At 40.4% G+C, this 11,745-nt stretch overlaps 1 long non-coding RNA gene across 1 annotated transcript in view; it reads left to right on the top strand.

Annotated features, from left to right (window-relative positions):
* Positions 1 to 131: 131 nt before the first annotated feature.
* LOC117286011 overlaps positions 132 to 11,745 on the top strand; it is a 19,373-nt gene continuing 7,759 nt past the window's right edge. Inside the window, exon 1 of the long non-coding RNA XR_004517136.1 lies at positions 132 to 836. This is a non-coding gene — a long non-coding RNA (uncharacterized LOC117286011). The remainder of the gene's footprint in view (positions 837 to 11,745) is intronic.

The raw sequence follows: 11,745 nt of genomic DNA, 5'->3' as shown, positions 1-11,745 counted from the left end.
AGGTCAGGCTGACCTTGAACTCACTATTTAGCTCAAGCTGACCTCAAACTCCTGGCTATCCTCCTTCCTCAGCCTCCCAAGTGTTGGGATTATAGGCCTGCACCACCATGGCTGGCTACTTTTTGATTTTTACAGGAGTTCATAGCTAAGACTTTGCCTTAAGTCATGGGAGTGACTTTGGACTTGAACTTTTCAGCGATGCTAGAACTGTTACAGCTTTGGTGACTCTTAGGGATGGATTAAATATATTTTACATAATGACATGAGCCCTTTTTGTGCCATGGGCAAAAAAGAATATTGTGGTTTAGATCTAGAATGTCTGCATGAAGTTTGATGTGTTCAGAGGTGGTCCTATTGGAAGGCGAGTGGGTCATGGAAGCACTGTATAAATCCATTGATGGATTTCTGTGCTATTAGGAAGTGGGGCCTGGTTAGACAGGTGGATCACTGGAGGCATGAGCTGGAAGGATACATTCTTATATCTTTATTTATTTGGGTGTTTTTTTTTGTTTTGTTTTGTTTTGTTTTTTTGTACTGCAGGCTGTCCTTAAACTTACTAAACTTACTAACTTACTGGCCTTGACCTCTCAATTCTCCTTCTGCCTTGGCCCTTCTGAATGCTGAGATTACAGGTGTGTGCCATCACATCTGGCTTTGGACAGAAGGAAACATGCTCGTGTCTGGGTCCTCCTTCTCTCTGCTTCCTGGCTGCCCTGGGTTGAGTAACTTTCTGCTGCCAGGCCTTTCCACCATGCCACTTCTGCCTTGAAGCCAACCAGTCATGGACTGACCCTCATGAAATCACGAGCCAAAACAAACCTCACCTTCTTTCAGTTGTGAGTATCTGGTATTTTGTCCCAGTAATGGGAAAGTGACTAATACACCTGTTTTTCCCTTTGACTGGGTCTCTGCTGTAAGATAATATTTCACAAAGCATTCTCATACAATTTCTAATTTTGTTCAAACATATCTTTAGATAGAGACTCAGACCTAGGGCATCAAGTCAAGACTGTCACCATCTGCAAACCATTAGGCTGACAGAAAACGATCCGATGACTCCCAAGCCCCAGGCTGGGCTTACTTTCCTCTTGGATGACAGAATGCTAACGTTGAGGTTTAATTTTCTCCCCCACCCAGCCCTTGCAATGGTCAGGAGTGGGATTAGCCTCCCACCTTTCCTACTCCGGACTGGAACTTTCTCTAAGGCAGGAACTTTGTATTTGAGTTCCTAGAAGCTTATAATGTACCTGGCACTGAGAACATACTTAGGAGTTGATGAATAAAGGAACATGTGAATGTGCTTAAGCCCATGGAAGACTCTTGGTCTCACACTGTCTTTGGAAGAATGTTGCAGTATAAGAAGGTTCCGGCTCAAAGGTTTGGAACCCCTGGGCCAAACTTTCAACAGAGCCTCAGTTAAAAAAAGAAAACAAGCAACTTAAGAGGTCTCCAAGAAAGATTTTTTTTGCACAACTAAATGGAAACAATAGTCTTTCTTATATTTCCTCCAAAACTAAATTCTTGGTACTGAAAGCTGGCCCTAATCAGTAGTCCTTGCTCTAAAATTTGAAACACCAAATAAAAGCTTTGCCAGGATGTGTGCCAAGCAAACTGCAGTACAGAAATATAAATATAAATATAAATCCCTGAAGAAAAATGATGTTTACTATGGCAACAATTAACAACTTTGACAAATGGTGTATAATGGTAAGAATATAATAATGACAGTGGAGATACCTTTTATTTAAAAAGAAGTTCCTATCATATTATGGACAACAATACCTCTACAATAATTTTTCAAATTAACCTTTTCTACTTTGCTTTTCCTCCAAACATAATGAGTGGGTGAGTAGTGTGATGGATCTTTATACAGTGGACACTATCTACATTTCAGTAAACCTCATGGTTTGGCAGGCTTTGAAGGACATTCTCAGTACTGTCCCCCCCAAAGGTCCCAATCACTTTTCTGGATCTTTTTCTGGAGAGACCAGGCAAAAGTATGGCTCATGGGGGACACTTGAGAGGGAACTTCAGGAACCAGCTCTCACTTCAGTATTGTATTCCATTGATATCTAGATCCAGGATATTTCTTGAAGGAGGAATTCTGAAGGTGTCTCATGTCAGCCCAGCTCTACCATGTCAGCCTAGAATAGACCACCAACACTGAAATTCAGTACACCTTTCATTAAATTGTAGTATAGAGATGAACATTTTACCTTACTACTACTGGTAGGATCTTCTACAGCCAGAAATGATCACTACACTTTGTTCTCTTTCCATGGACCTCATCACAGTCTCGTAAAATAGCTAATTTGTATACAAATCTTGGCATCCAAGACTGTGTTAACCCTTTACTAGTTTTTTTAAGTACGTGCTTCCCTTAGCTCTTACTTTGGAGGTCAGGAAACTTGGATATGAACCCTGGCTTTAAAACTCATCCCTAAAAGAGGCAGACTAAGAAGATAAACCTGTTGCTTTCCATCTGACAGCAAGTATTTTTGAGCAATTACATCATTCGAGATATTATGCCAAGGGTGCAGCATTTAAAAAAGAAGTGTAAAAATAAAAGAAATATAAGCAAGACTTGGTCCAAAGACACTGTAGTTTGTGTTACCAAGATAGGAATAAGGTGTTAAAAGTCATCTGACAACACCCAGAGGTTACTAAGCGGCACCTGAGTGTTTCAAAAGACAACAGAAATCAAGGTGGCTGGAGGGGTTAAATTGGGAATGATGGCCCTGGAATCAGGCAGGGCCCTGAAGAGAAATTTGCCGTCTTTGTGTTTTCTATGTTGAACAAAAGAACACTGAATTCTAAGCTTCTTGGGTACAGTAACTCCTTTGTTGATTCTCTACAGTAGGAATTACGACTCATATCTAAATAAAATGAGCCAAGCCTGCAAGTTAGATAGAGAAGGTGAAGCCATTTATAAATCTCACCTCTGAGACCCCCACTTTAAAGGGCAGGCCTTGGGCAAGACTTTTCCTGGAAGGGAATACTTTCTGATTTACTTAGAGACCTGAAAAGTATTTCACTCAATAATTTTTATACCCCATTTCATACTAAGACTAGATACACGAAAAGCCAAGCTGGAGCTTTCCATGGCATGAGAAATGCCCATTTAATAATATTTTTGTTAAATACATCAGGACACAGTGAGGCCATATTCTTTTTAAATTTTTTTTTTTTTTTTTTTTTTTTTTTTTGGTACTGGGGATTGAACTCGGGTCCTTGCGCTTGCAAGGTAGGCCACCGAACTGCTGAGCTAAATCCCTGGCCCCTTAAATGTATTTTTTATTGATACATTTTAGATATATAATACAGTTACATTCATCTTTGGGATCTTGTACCATTACATGATGTATCTTGGTTCTTGTTTTTCCCCATTCCCCTAGCCTCCCTTCCCCCTCCACCCTTCCCTATTTACAAAGACTTTGCTTTCATTTGTTTCCGTTTCTCTTATTTTTTCTTTTCCCTTTTCACCTTTCCCCTCCCGCTCCCATTTCCCCAACACCTTTAGACCTTTTCTTCCTATTACACAATATCAATTATACATTTTGACCCTTATTTACACTTTTAGTTTATCACACCAGAGAAACTATATGGTATTTATGTATGTGCCCTATATATTTCTCATAAAAGTATGTCCTCAGTATGCATCTGCTTAGCTATAAATGTCTCTAGTTTCTCATTCTTCATGGCTGAGTCATATTCCATTTTATAAAAAAAAAAAACACACTTCTTTATCCAGTCTCCAGTTGATGGGCTATTGGGCTGGTAGTGAGACCATATTCTGGTTCGAGAAATAGCATGTTTCAATAGCCCTACTTTCTGCCAAAGGCTACCACTACTCTAAGACCTACACTGTAGATTAACTTTACCTGGTTTTGAATTTTAGTACATACTATTGTATTTGGCTTCTTCAGCATTGTGTTTGTAAGTGTTATGTAGAAACTGGTCCATTTTCTATGTCATATACCTTTTCATAATATGAATATATCACAATTTATCCATTTTACTATTCAGGAACATGTGGATTATTTCTTGCTTGGGCTGTCACAATGATGGTGTTTACATAACAATGCACATTTATACTGTTTATCTTTCTGTTGCATAGATCCTCTGGAGTAGAATTACTAGGTCATAGGGTATGCCTTTGTTCAATTTTAGTTATTACTGTCAGGTTTTCCAAAGTGATTTACAAATTTATAGTCTCATCGTCAATTTAGGAGATGTATATACATCCTTGCAAACATTTTGCATTGTTCTTCTTTAGTTTTTAGCCACTTAAAGGCTATATAATGAGGTCTGTTTATTGTCTTAGTTTTTATTTCCTAATGGCTAATGGGGGGAAGCATCTTGTCGTATGTTAGATGTGTTCGATATTTGGCTGTCTTCTTTTCTTTTTTTTTCAGCTTTAATTGAGTTTATTGGTACATTTTAGGGATACAGTACAGTTACATTCATTGTTGGGATCTTGTACCTCTACATGACAAGTCTTGGTTCTCATTTTTTCCCCTTGTCCCTGCCCTCCCTTCACCCCCTCCTCCCCTCCCCATCTACAACCATTTTATTGGCTATCTTCTTTTCAACAGTAACTGGTAGAGTCTTTTTAATCACAATGATTGATTTTTAAATTAATTTGCTACAGTTCTGTACATATTCTGGATGTCAGACATTTATTGGATGTACTTATTGTAGGCATCCTTTCTCTGGTTATCCTGAAGTCTGATAATAGGCCAATACATCTAGAAAAAAATGAAGCAGAATGTTGGACTCCTCTCTTCAAAATTTCCTTTTCTCAGGATTTTTGCCCAAGACCTCAGAGTTTGGGTAACTCTTTGATGACTAGTAAACTTGTGACTTTTATACACTTAATATTTTATACAGATTCTCTCCCCATTTTTCACATTATAAAAATAGATCTAATGCAAACTATTACTCTATCTTGAGAGGTATAAATTTGTAAATGAGACTGTCATACGAGGCATTTCAAAGAGAAATCATAGGATGGTATCTATGTATACTATACATGTATGGTATCTCATAGGTACACAGAAATAAACTTTCCTAGGCCAAGGCTGAGGCAAGGGAGCCATGATAAGAAGTGAACAAGAAGAGTTTGTACTGCTGCCATGAGGGATTATCCTGCGACTCCTGGGTCTTGTCCTTGGAAACAAGGATACAACAAATTAGAGAAAAATTTGGGGCTCCTAAAGTAGTATCCCACCTCTACCACATCAGACTGCAGGCCTTTGGGAAGCCCCCATCCAGTGGAGCAATGAATTTAAGAATGGAATAAAAAAAAAGGAAGAAAGGAAGAAAAAAAAAAGGAAGGAAAGAAAGAAAGAAAATATCTTTTGGAGAAGACCCAGGCCAGTTGAAAAGGCTGCAGAGTTTCTGTCAAGGCACAAATCAACCTGAAAGCTGCACTACAGCTATGAAAAGATAACAGAATGACACCTGTGGAACCAAAAGTGGTGATTCATCTAATTAGAATCCTGTTTAACATCTGCAAAGTAAAGTTCCTAGAGAAAGTGCATGCTCAGAGTGCAGAGAAAGAGTTTCAATGTGAGGGAATCAGCTCAGATGCCTGTCAAGACTGAGAGTCACACAGAAACACACCTTGTGGTGGTTCTGAGTCATGGGATCCTTTCCAGATGAGAATCTACAAGCAACTGATTGATTTACATAGTTGTCTGTGGTTGTTAAGCAAACTACTTCCATCAGTATTGAGCTGGCAGCTGAGGTTGACCAGATATCTAAGTCAGCTATTTTAATAAATAAATTGATTACTAATTGTCTTTCAAAAAATGAAGCAAACAACAAGGCTATATTAGGAGATAGAGGACACCTCTTCAGTGCTATATATCCCAAGTACTCTGGAAGGAGGGCTTTAAAATCCTGCCTGCTGTCCAAAGCATGATGCATAACTCAGCTGAAAATGGTCTGGGAGACTGAAAGTGGCCCCCATGTTGAGATGAGGACATATCTATGGGGGCTTATTTATGGGATCCCACAGTAGAGCCAGTGATCCTACAATTACTATGAAGACCAAGATTGAGGCCCAAGGTCCAGTAGGATAGATCAAAGAAAAAGCAGGACTGATTTGCTAGTCAGATAGCCTTGATGTCAGGCTGGTATTACCTTAGGTTTTGTTTGCTTTCTTGCTTTGATTTTTGTTTTACAGTGCTGGGAATTGAACTCAAGTCTTGTACATGCTAAGTAAGTGCTGTACTGCTCCTCTGTCCCCTTCCCAGCCTGCTTTGGTTCTTAGGAACACCTTCCAATCCATACCCCACATTGTCCCGGAGAGAAGAGGAAAAATAGCAGAGAATTAGGGGGAATCCTGAATTGACAGAACTGTATCTAAATAAAATAGAAGTTTTCAACTGGACAAATCTGAATTTCTTTGGTGGTAAGATTTAGTATTCCCCTACCATAAATGGATTGCCAAGGGAGCCTGGCTACTGCTTGACGTGGCAGCAGACATTAGTGTTATCCACATGGTGCTTTTTTTTTTTTTTTCAGTCTTACAGAATGTAAGAGTTGTGAGGTCAGTGAGGCTTCTACCCAGATTTCAAAGGAAGACCTTGGATATTAGGCAAGGATCCCTCGAGAGGGCCATGTGTGAAGCTGAGAAATGAAGCTTTAGGGCCAGTGGAAACCTCAAGAAGTCAGTGGTGCCGAGAATGTGGAACATCTGCCAAGGAACGTTGCAGGCAGTAAATGGAGCCAGTCTAAGAAAGAGGCTCCAAGCAGCTAGCTTATGGGATACAACCAGCAAAGCCTTAGGGATATGACTTTCCAAGCCCTTTAACTCTCACTTTCCATTACTGTGTGACTGGATGCAGGATATGGAGCTACAAGACTTAATATTTGCCCTGCGGATTTTCAGTTTTGTTTTAGGCAAATTATTTTCTATTCTCCTATCCCTCCCTTTGTGGCATTGTGCCCTGGATTGTGTAAGTTGTTGTTTATTTCTACAGAGGTTCACAGATGAGATTCTGCCTTGAGTCTCAGAAAAGACTTTGACTTTTGAAAAATGCTGGAATTGTTGAGGCTTTGGGGAAGGGATTGTTGCATTTCTTGTTGTATGCAGTATGGCTAGGTGTAATTATGAATTTACAATGGCCTTTATTTGGATATTAAGTATGGTTAAGGAGATACATTTTGGGTATGAAGCTGACAAGTGGTGGAATGTGATGGTTAAGGTGGACTATTGACTTGACTGGCTTTGGAATCTTCCCTGGGGATTGTTAGAATAGACTTCTGGGTGTGCCTTGGGGGGTCATGGCAGTATGACCTTGAGGTCTATATCTAGTCACTCACCTCTTCTTCTCTGGTGCTAGTCCCCTGCTCTGCTTCTTGGCCATCACAAATGAAGCAGCTGCCTACCCTGTTCTTCCTCCAAGGTGTTTCTGCCTTGGAGCCAGCTAACCATAGACTGAATACCTTGAATCTCAAGCCAGATTAAAACTATCCTTAAGTTGTAGGCATTGGCTATTGTGTGTCAGTGATGGGAATGCCAACTAATACAAATATCACCTTAGGATCCACTTGTCCCCCAGTCCACCGTGTAATGATTGTCTCTTTCTGAGACTTCAAAAATTTATATATCCTTGGGTGTCAGTTTTCTTATTTACATCAACAAAGTGAAGGTCAAGAGCCATTTGTTTTTCTGGTTCTAGTTTTCTTAAGCTAATTGAGACTGGCTTGAGTCAGGTTTTACTTTGATTAAAAGCATAGACACAGTGTGTGTGTGTGTGTGTGTTTTGCAATAAAAAATAGGAAGGGAATTGCTGATATTATATGTTGTGCATTTACAATGTTTTCTTATATAAACATGTACCATCAAGGTCTGTCAGGGTGATTGAAAGGCTCTGTGAGACCTTGTCCTCGATTAACTTGTCTTTATTTCTTATAAAGGTGTCTGTGTCTCCATAATGCATCTTCATTCCTTTGGTTCTCAAAGGCATTGTCAGTTTTTCAATTAAAGCACAGATATCCCCTGAGAAAGTTCATATCTTAAGCTCTTAGCAACAGCTAACAGTCATTTATTTTGTGGTTTCGAGCCTGGGTCCTAATGGGGTACTAAACATGCAACACAGAATACTGGGGACAGCTTCTCAAATGGATCTAAGGCTGGATCATCATAATCATCACTAGCCAAGACTTAACAAATATCCATGATGATTAATTTGGAAATCTTGAACTATGCTTTCAAAATAGAAATGAACTTATGAATAAAATGAGGGACCCTGTCTTTGTGACTGGTCATCAGCTGGGATCAGTTGGCCACAAGCTCTGTGACTAAGAGAGGGTGACATATCTTTTAAACCTCAGGGTGCTTCTCATCTGTGAAATGGGGTAATGATGTTGCCTATCACTAGAATGTGATTAGATGCCAGTGAGATACATTTCCTAAAGAAATAAGCCCAGTACTTGGCACAAAATAAACACTCAGGGGGGAGTGTAACAGCAATCTGTGAATTTTCACTCCCTTCATTAATATGTAACTAAGCTTCTTCATACAGTGCCAGTTTCAAGTTAAAACTGCTATGCTCCATGACTGACCCAGAGTGGTGTTGTTATATGAATTTAAAGGTTGATCATCCCTCAAAAAGTGTGCAAGGACCTATACAGTTGGAAGGGCCCACACGGTGTCTGTATTATATATTTTTCAGGTTTGAAAATATGCCAAAGTAAAATAAAGTATCAGAAAAACAGGAATTCATGAATTGTTTTTACCTTACATAACACTCAGTTCTTACCGTATGCTTTACAAATATTAATGCATTTCTTTTGCATGTGATTCCATTGGTTAATTTGCTCTTTAACCTTATTTTATATGAGGCAACTAAGGCACTGAAGCTTAAGTTACTTCCTGAAGTCTGAGAGCTAGTGTAAGAAGTGAAGCCAGGATTTAAACCAGACATTCTAACTCTAAAGCCTGGGCTATATTGTCCTCTGTGTGTATGTGTGTGTACACACACAGAGGTTTTACCGTGCCTTATGCCTGCCTTCACTGTTCCTTCATGTATATGATAGTTGCAGCTATATAAACTTTTATCTGTCCCTCACCCTCCCGTCTGTCTGTACTGGGGTTGGAAGCCAGGGCCCTCATGTGGTGGGCATATGCTATATCACATCGCTAAGCCTCACCTCCACGGGTATAGGTATTTTCTACTGTGAACCCATACAGGATGGTGGAGGGATGTGGCAGGGATGGTGGATTGTTCATGGAAGAGGAACCTCAATTACCTCAGAACCTTTTCAGGGAACTACATTAACAAGTTAGGGCAGAGATGCCATCTTTAGAGAGTTCTCACCTGCTCTTTCTCTCCACCCCCAGCTGAAGAAGCAGGCCAACTCCAGGCAGTGAAGAGGTAACCGAGCAAGTGGCTAGGAGTTACTGGCATCCAGTGTCCAGATAAGAGGAAAAAGGAGACTTTTGGAACTCTCGTTGTGTTAAATATGTTAACAGAAGAGTCTAAAGTGACAGAGGAAATAATTAAAAAGAGACAGAAATTCATAGCCCCAGGGCAAAGCATTCAGGTGCCACTTCACTAAACAGGACTTTGTAAAACATACGCTGTAGCAAGGGAGGAAGGCAGCTCTGCAGAGGAAACCAGTGACCCGCTTATGTGCCAAGCAGGTCTGGAGGTGTTTGCCTGGTGGTCCCGTGCCAGTTAAGAACACACTTTGAGGCAGCAGTGAAGGAACTAATAGTCACGAGACTACAGAGGTGTGGAGCTCTCTCCACCCGGCCAGCCCCTGGAAGATGCTCACAGACAGCTACAATTTGTGTTAGGTGCTGAATTGTGAGAGGGTCACCTGGAGCATTCTGCCCTTGTGTGGGCAGATCTGGCAGGAAGGTAAGGGGAGAGGCAGCAAGGCCTGGAGGCTCATCAGGAAGAAATAAGCAGGCTGGAGGCCAAGTGATTGAGAGAAAAATAATAGGCTGGAGAGAAGTCAAAGGCGTGCTGCCGACTGAGAGGGACTAAGGCAGAGGAGGAAGAACCCTGGGGATGCACCGTATGGCGTGTTAAATGGAAAGTCCAGCCTTCCAGGGCAGTGGATGCAGGGTTGTGAGAAGTCCACCAGTCTTAGGGTGTTTGCTTTGCTTTATTACATTTTTTCATTCCTTATTGGTATTTCTTTACTGGAGAAGCTGTTGGATTAGAAACAAAGCAAGAAGAAAATGTAACTTTCTGCGGGATTTTTAGGTAGGGGAAGAGACTCCAGGGTGGTATGAGGCTCGGTTGGGGACTCTCAAATGGATGGTTTGTTCATTTGCTTAGTTTTTTTCTAAGCTGGTAGGCCTTCCCAGCCTACAGCAAGTCAATCACTCCTCTGTCTGCCTCGCCACTGGGACAATGCTGGGGAGAATCCAAAGTACCTTTAGTACTTTCTTGGAATGGCTTATTTCGCATGACCTCATCACAGTAAAAAGATGAATTTCTCAACCACCCACTTCCTTGTCTAGTAGGTGAACTTGGAATGTGTACCACGCCTCTGGCAAGCAGGTAGCAATAGAGGCACCGCTCCGGTGGCTTCATTCTTTGCTGTCAGATATTAATAGTAATAATCTGTAGTGGTTGCACTCCTTGGTGAAATTTCAGGTTCAGGTAGGACTTCTTGCCAATCAGTAATACCTTTTCTTGGCTGGGGATGTGGCTCAGTAGTACAGCAATTGCTTAGCATTCATGAGGCTCTAGGTTCAATTTCTGGAACTACAAAAATACATACATAAACAAGGCCAGCTCCTTGGGAGGCAGATGCAGGAGGGTTTCAAGTTTGAGATCATTCTAGCATCTTAGTGGAACTTGTCTCAAAATTAAAAAAAAAAAAAAAAAAAAATTTTCCCAAATGTGTACTAATGGGTAAAGCTATTTAACTGATTCCTGAATGACTTTATGAAGTCTGTGATGGAGCTGCTAGCAATGAGGTGTACTTGTGCATGATGGATGAAGATGGTCCGAGGTGAGCAGAGGAACATGAAGCTGCACCCTGCGCTGAGCATCTGTTTAGTCTTCTTCTCAGGGCTGCTTTTTAAAAAGAGGTCATCTGTTTTTACTGGAGAATTCCACTGGGAAAATACGTTGGCTGAGACATTCATCCTAAAATGACATGGAAGACTTATAAAACACAAAGGGGGATGGAGGCGGGGCTCAGGAAAGAAGCATGTTATTCCAGAGGCATAAAGAGAACCCCCAAACTACGTTTTCCTTCCTTCTCTTTAAAACATGGTAAGATGCCATTTTTAAAAAACTCTTGATGCAATAGTGGGAAATGGTGAGCAGAACAATTTCACTGATCTGTGACTTTGGGGAGCCAGCACAGGTATTCAAGGTAGTTTTATAATAATCTAGAAGGGAAAATTTTAATGTCACAATTATTTTAAATTATTTTTAATAGGAAAATGTCGGGCTGGGGATTTAGCTCAAGCGGTTCAGTGGCCTGCCTTGCAAGGACCTGAGTTCAATCCCCGTACCAAGAAAAATGGAAAATGTCCTTTACAGTATCATGATACAAGTCTAATCTTTTAGCCTGTCCTATAGAAAAACTATATTTAATTTAAAAGCTTGGGCTTGATTTTTAATATTTGTGGCTTACTTAAAGCTTATAACTAGAAAGTTTGCATAAAAAAGCAAAACATGGCTCCAAGTTCAAAGTATTGTTGCTCAAACTTAAGACAACAAAGATTCATTAATTTATATATTACTTTAATATATATATATA

Source organism: Fukomys damarensis, unplaced genomic scaffold (genome assembly GCF_012274545.1).
Source record: "Fukomys damarensis isolate Sample0158 unplaced genomic scaffold, DMR_v1.0_HiC HiC_scaffold_14, whole genome shotgun sequence".
NCBI lineage: Eukaryota > Metazoa > Chordata > Mammalia > Rodentia > Bathyergidae > Fukomys > Fukomys damarensis.
Note: the sequence above shows the minus strand (reverse complement) of the source record. Positions and strands in the feature narration are given on the sequence as shown.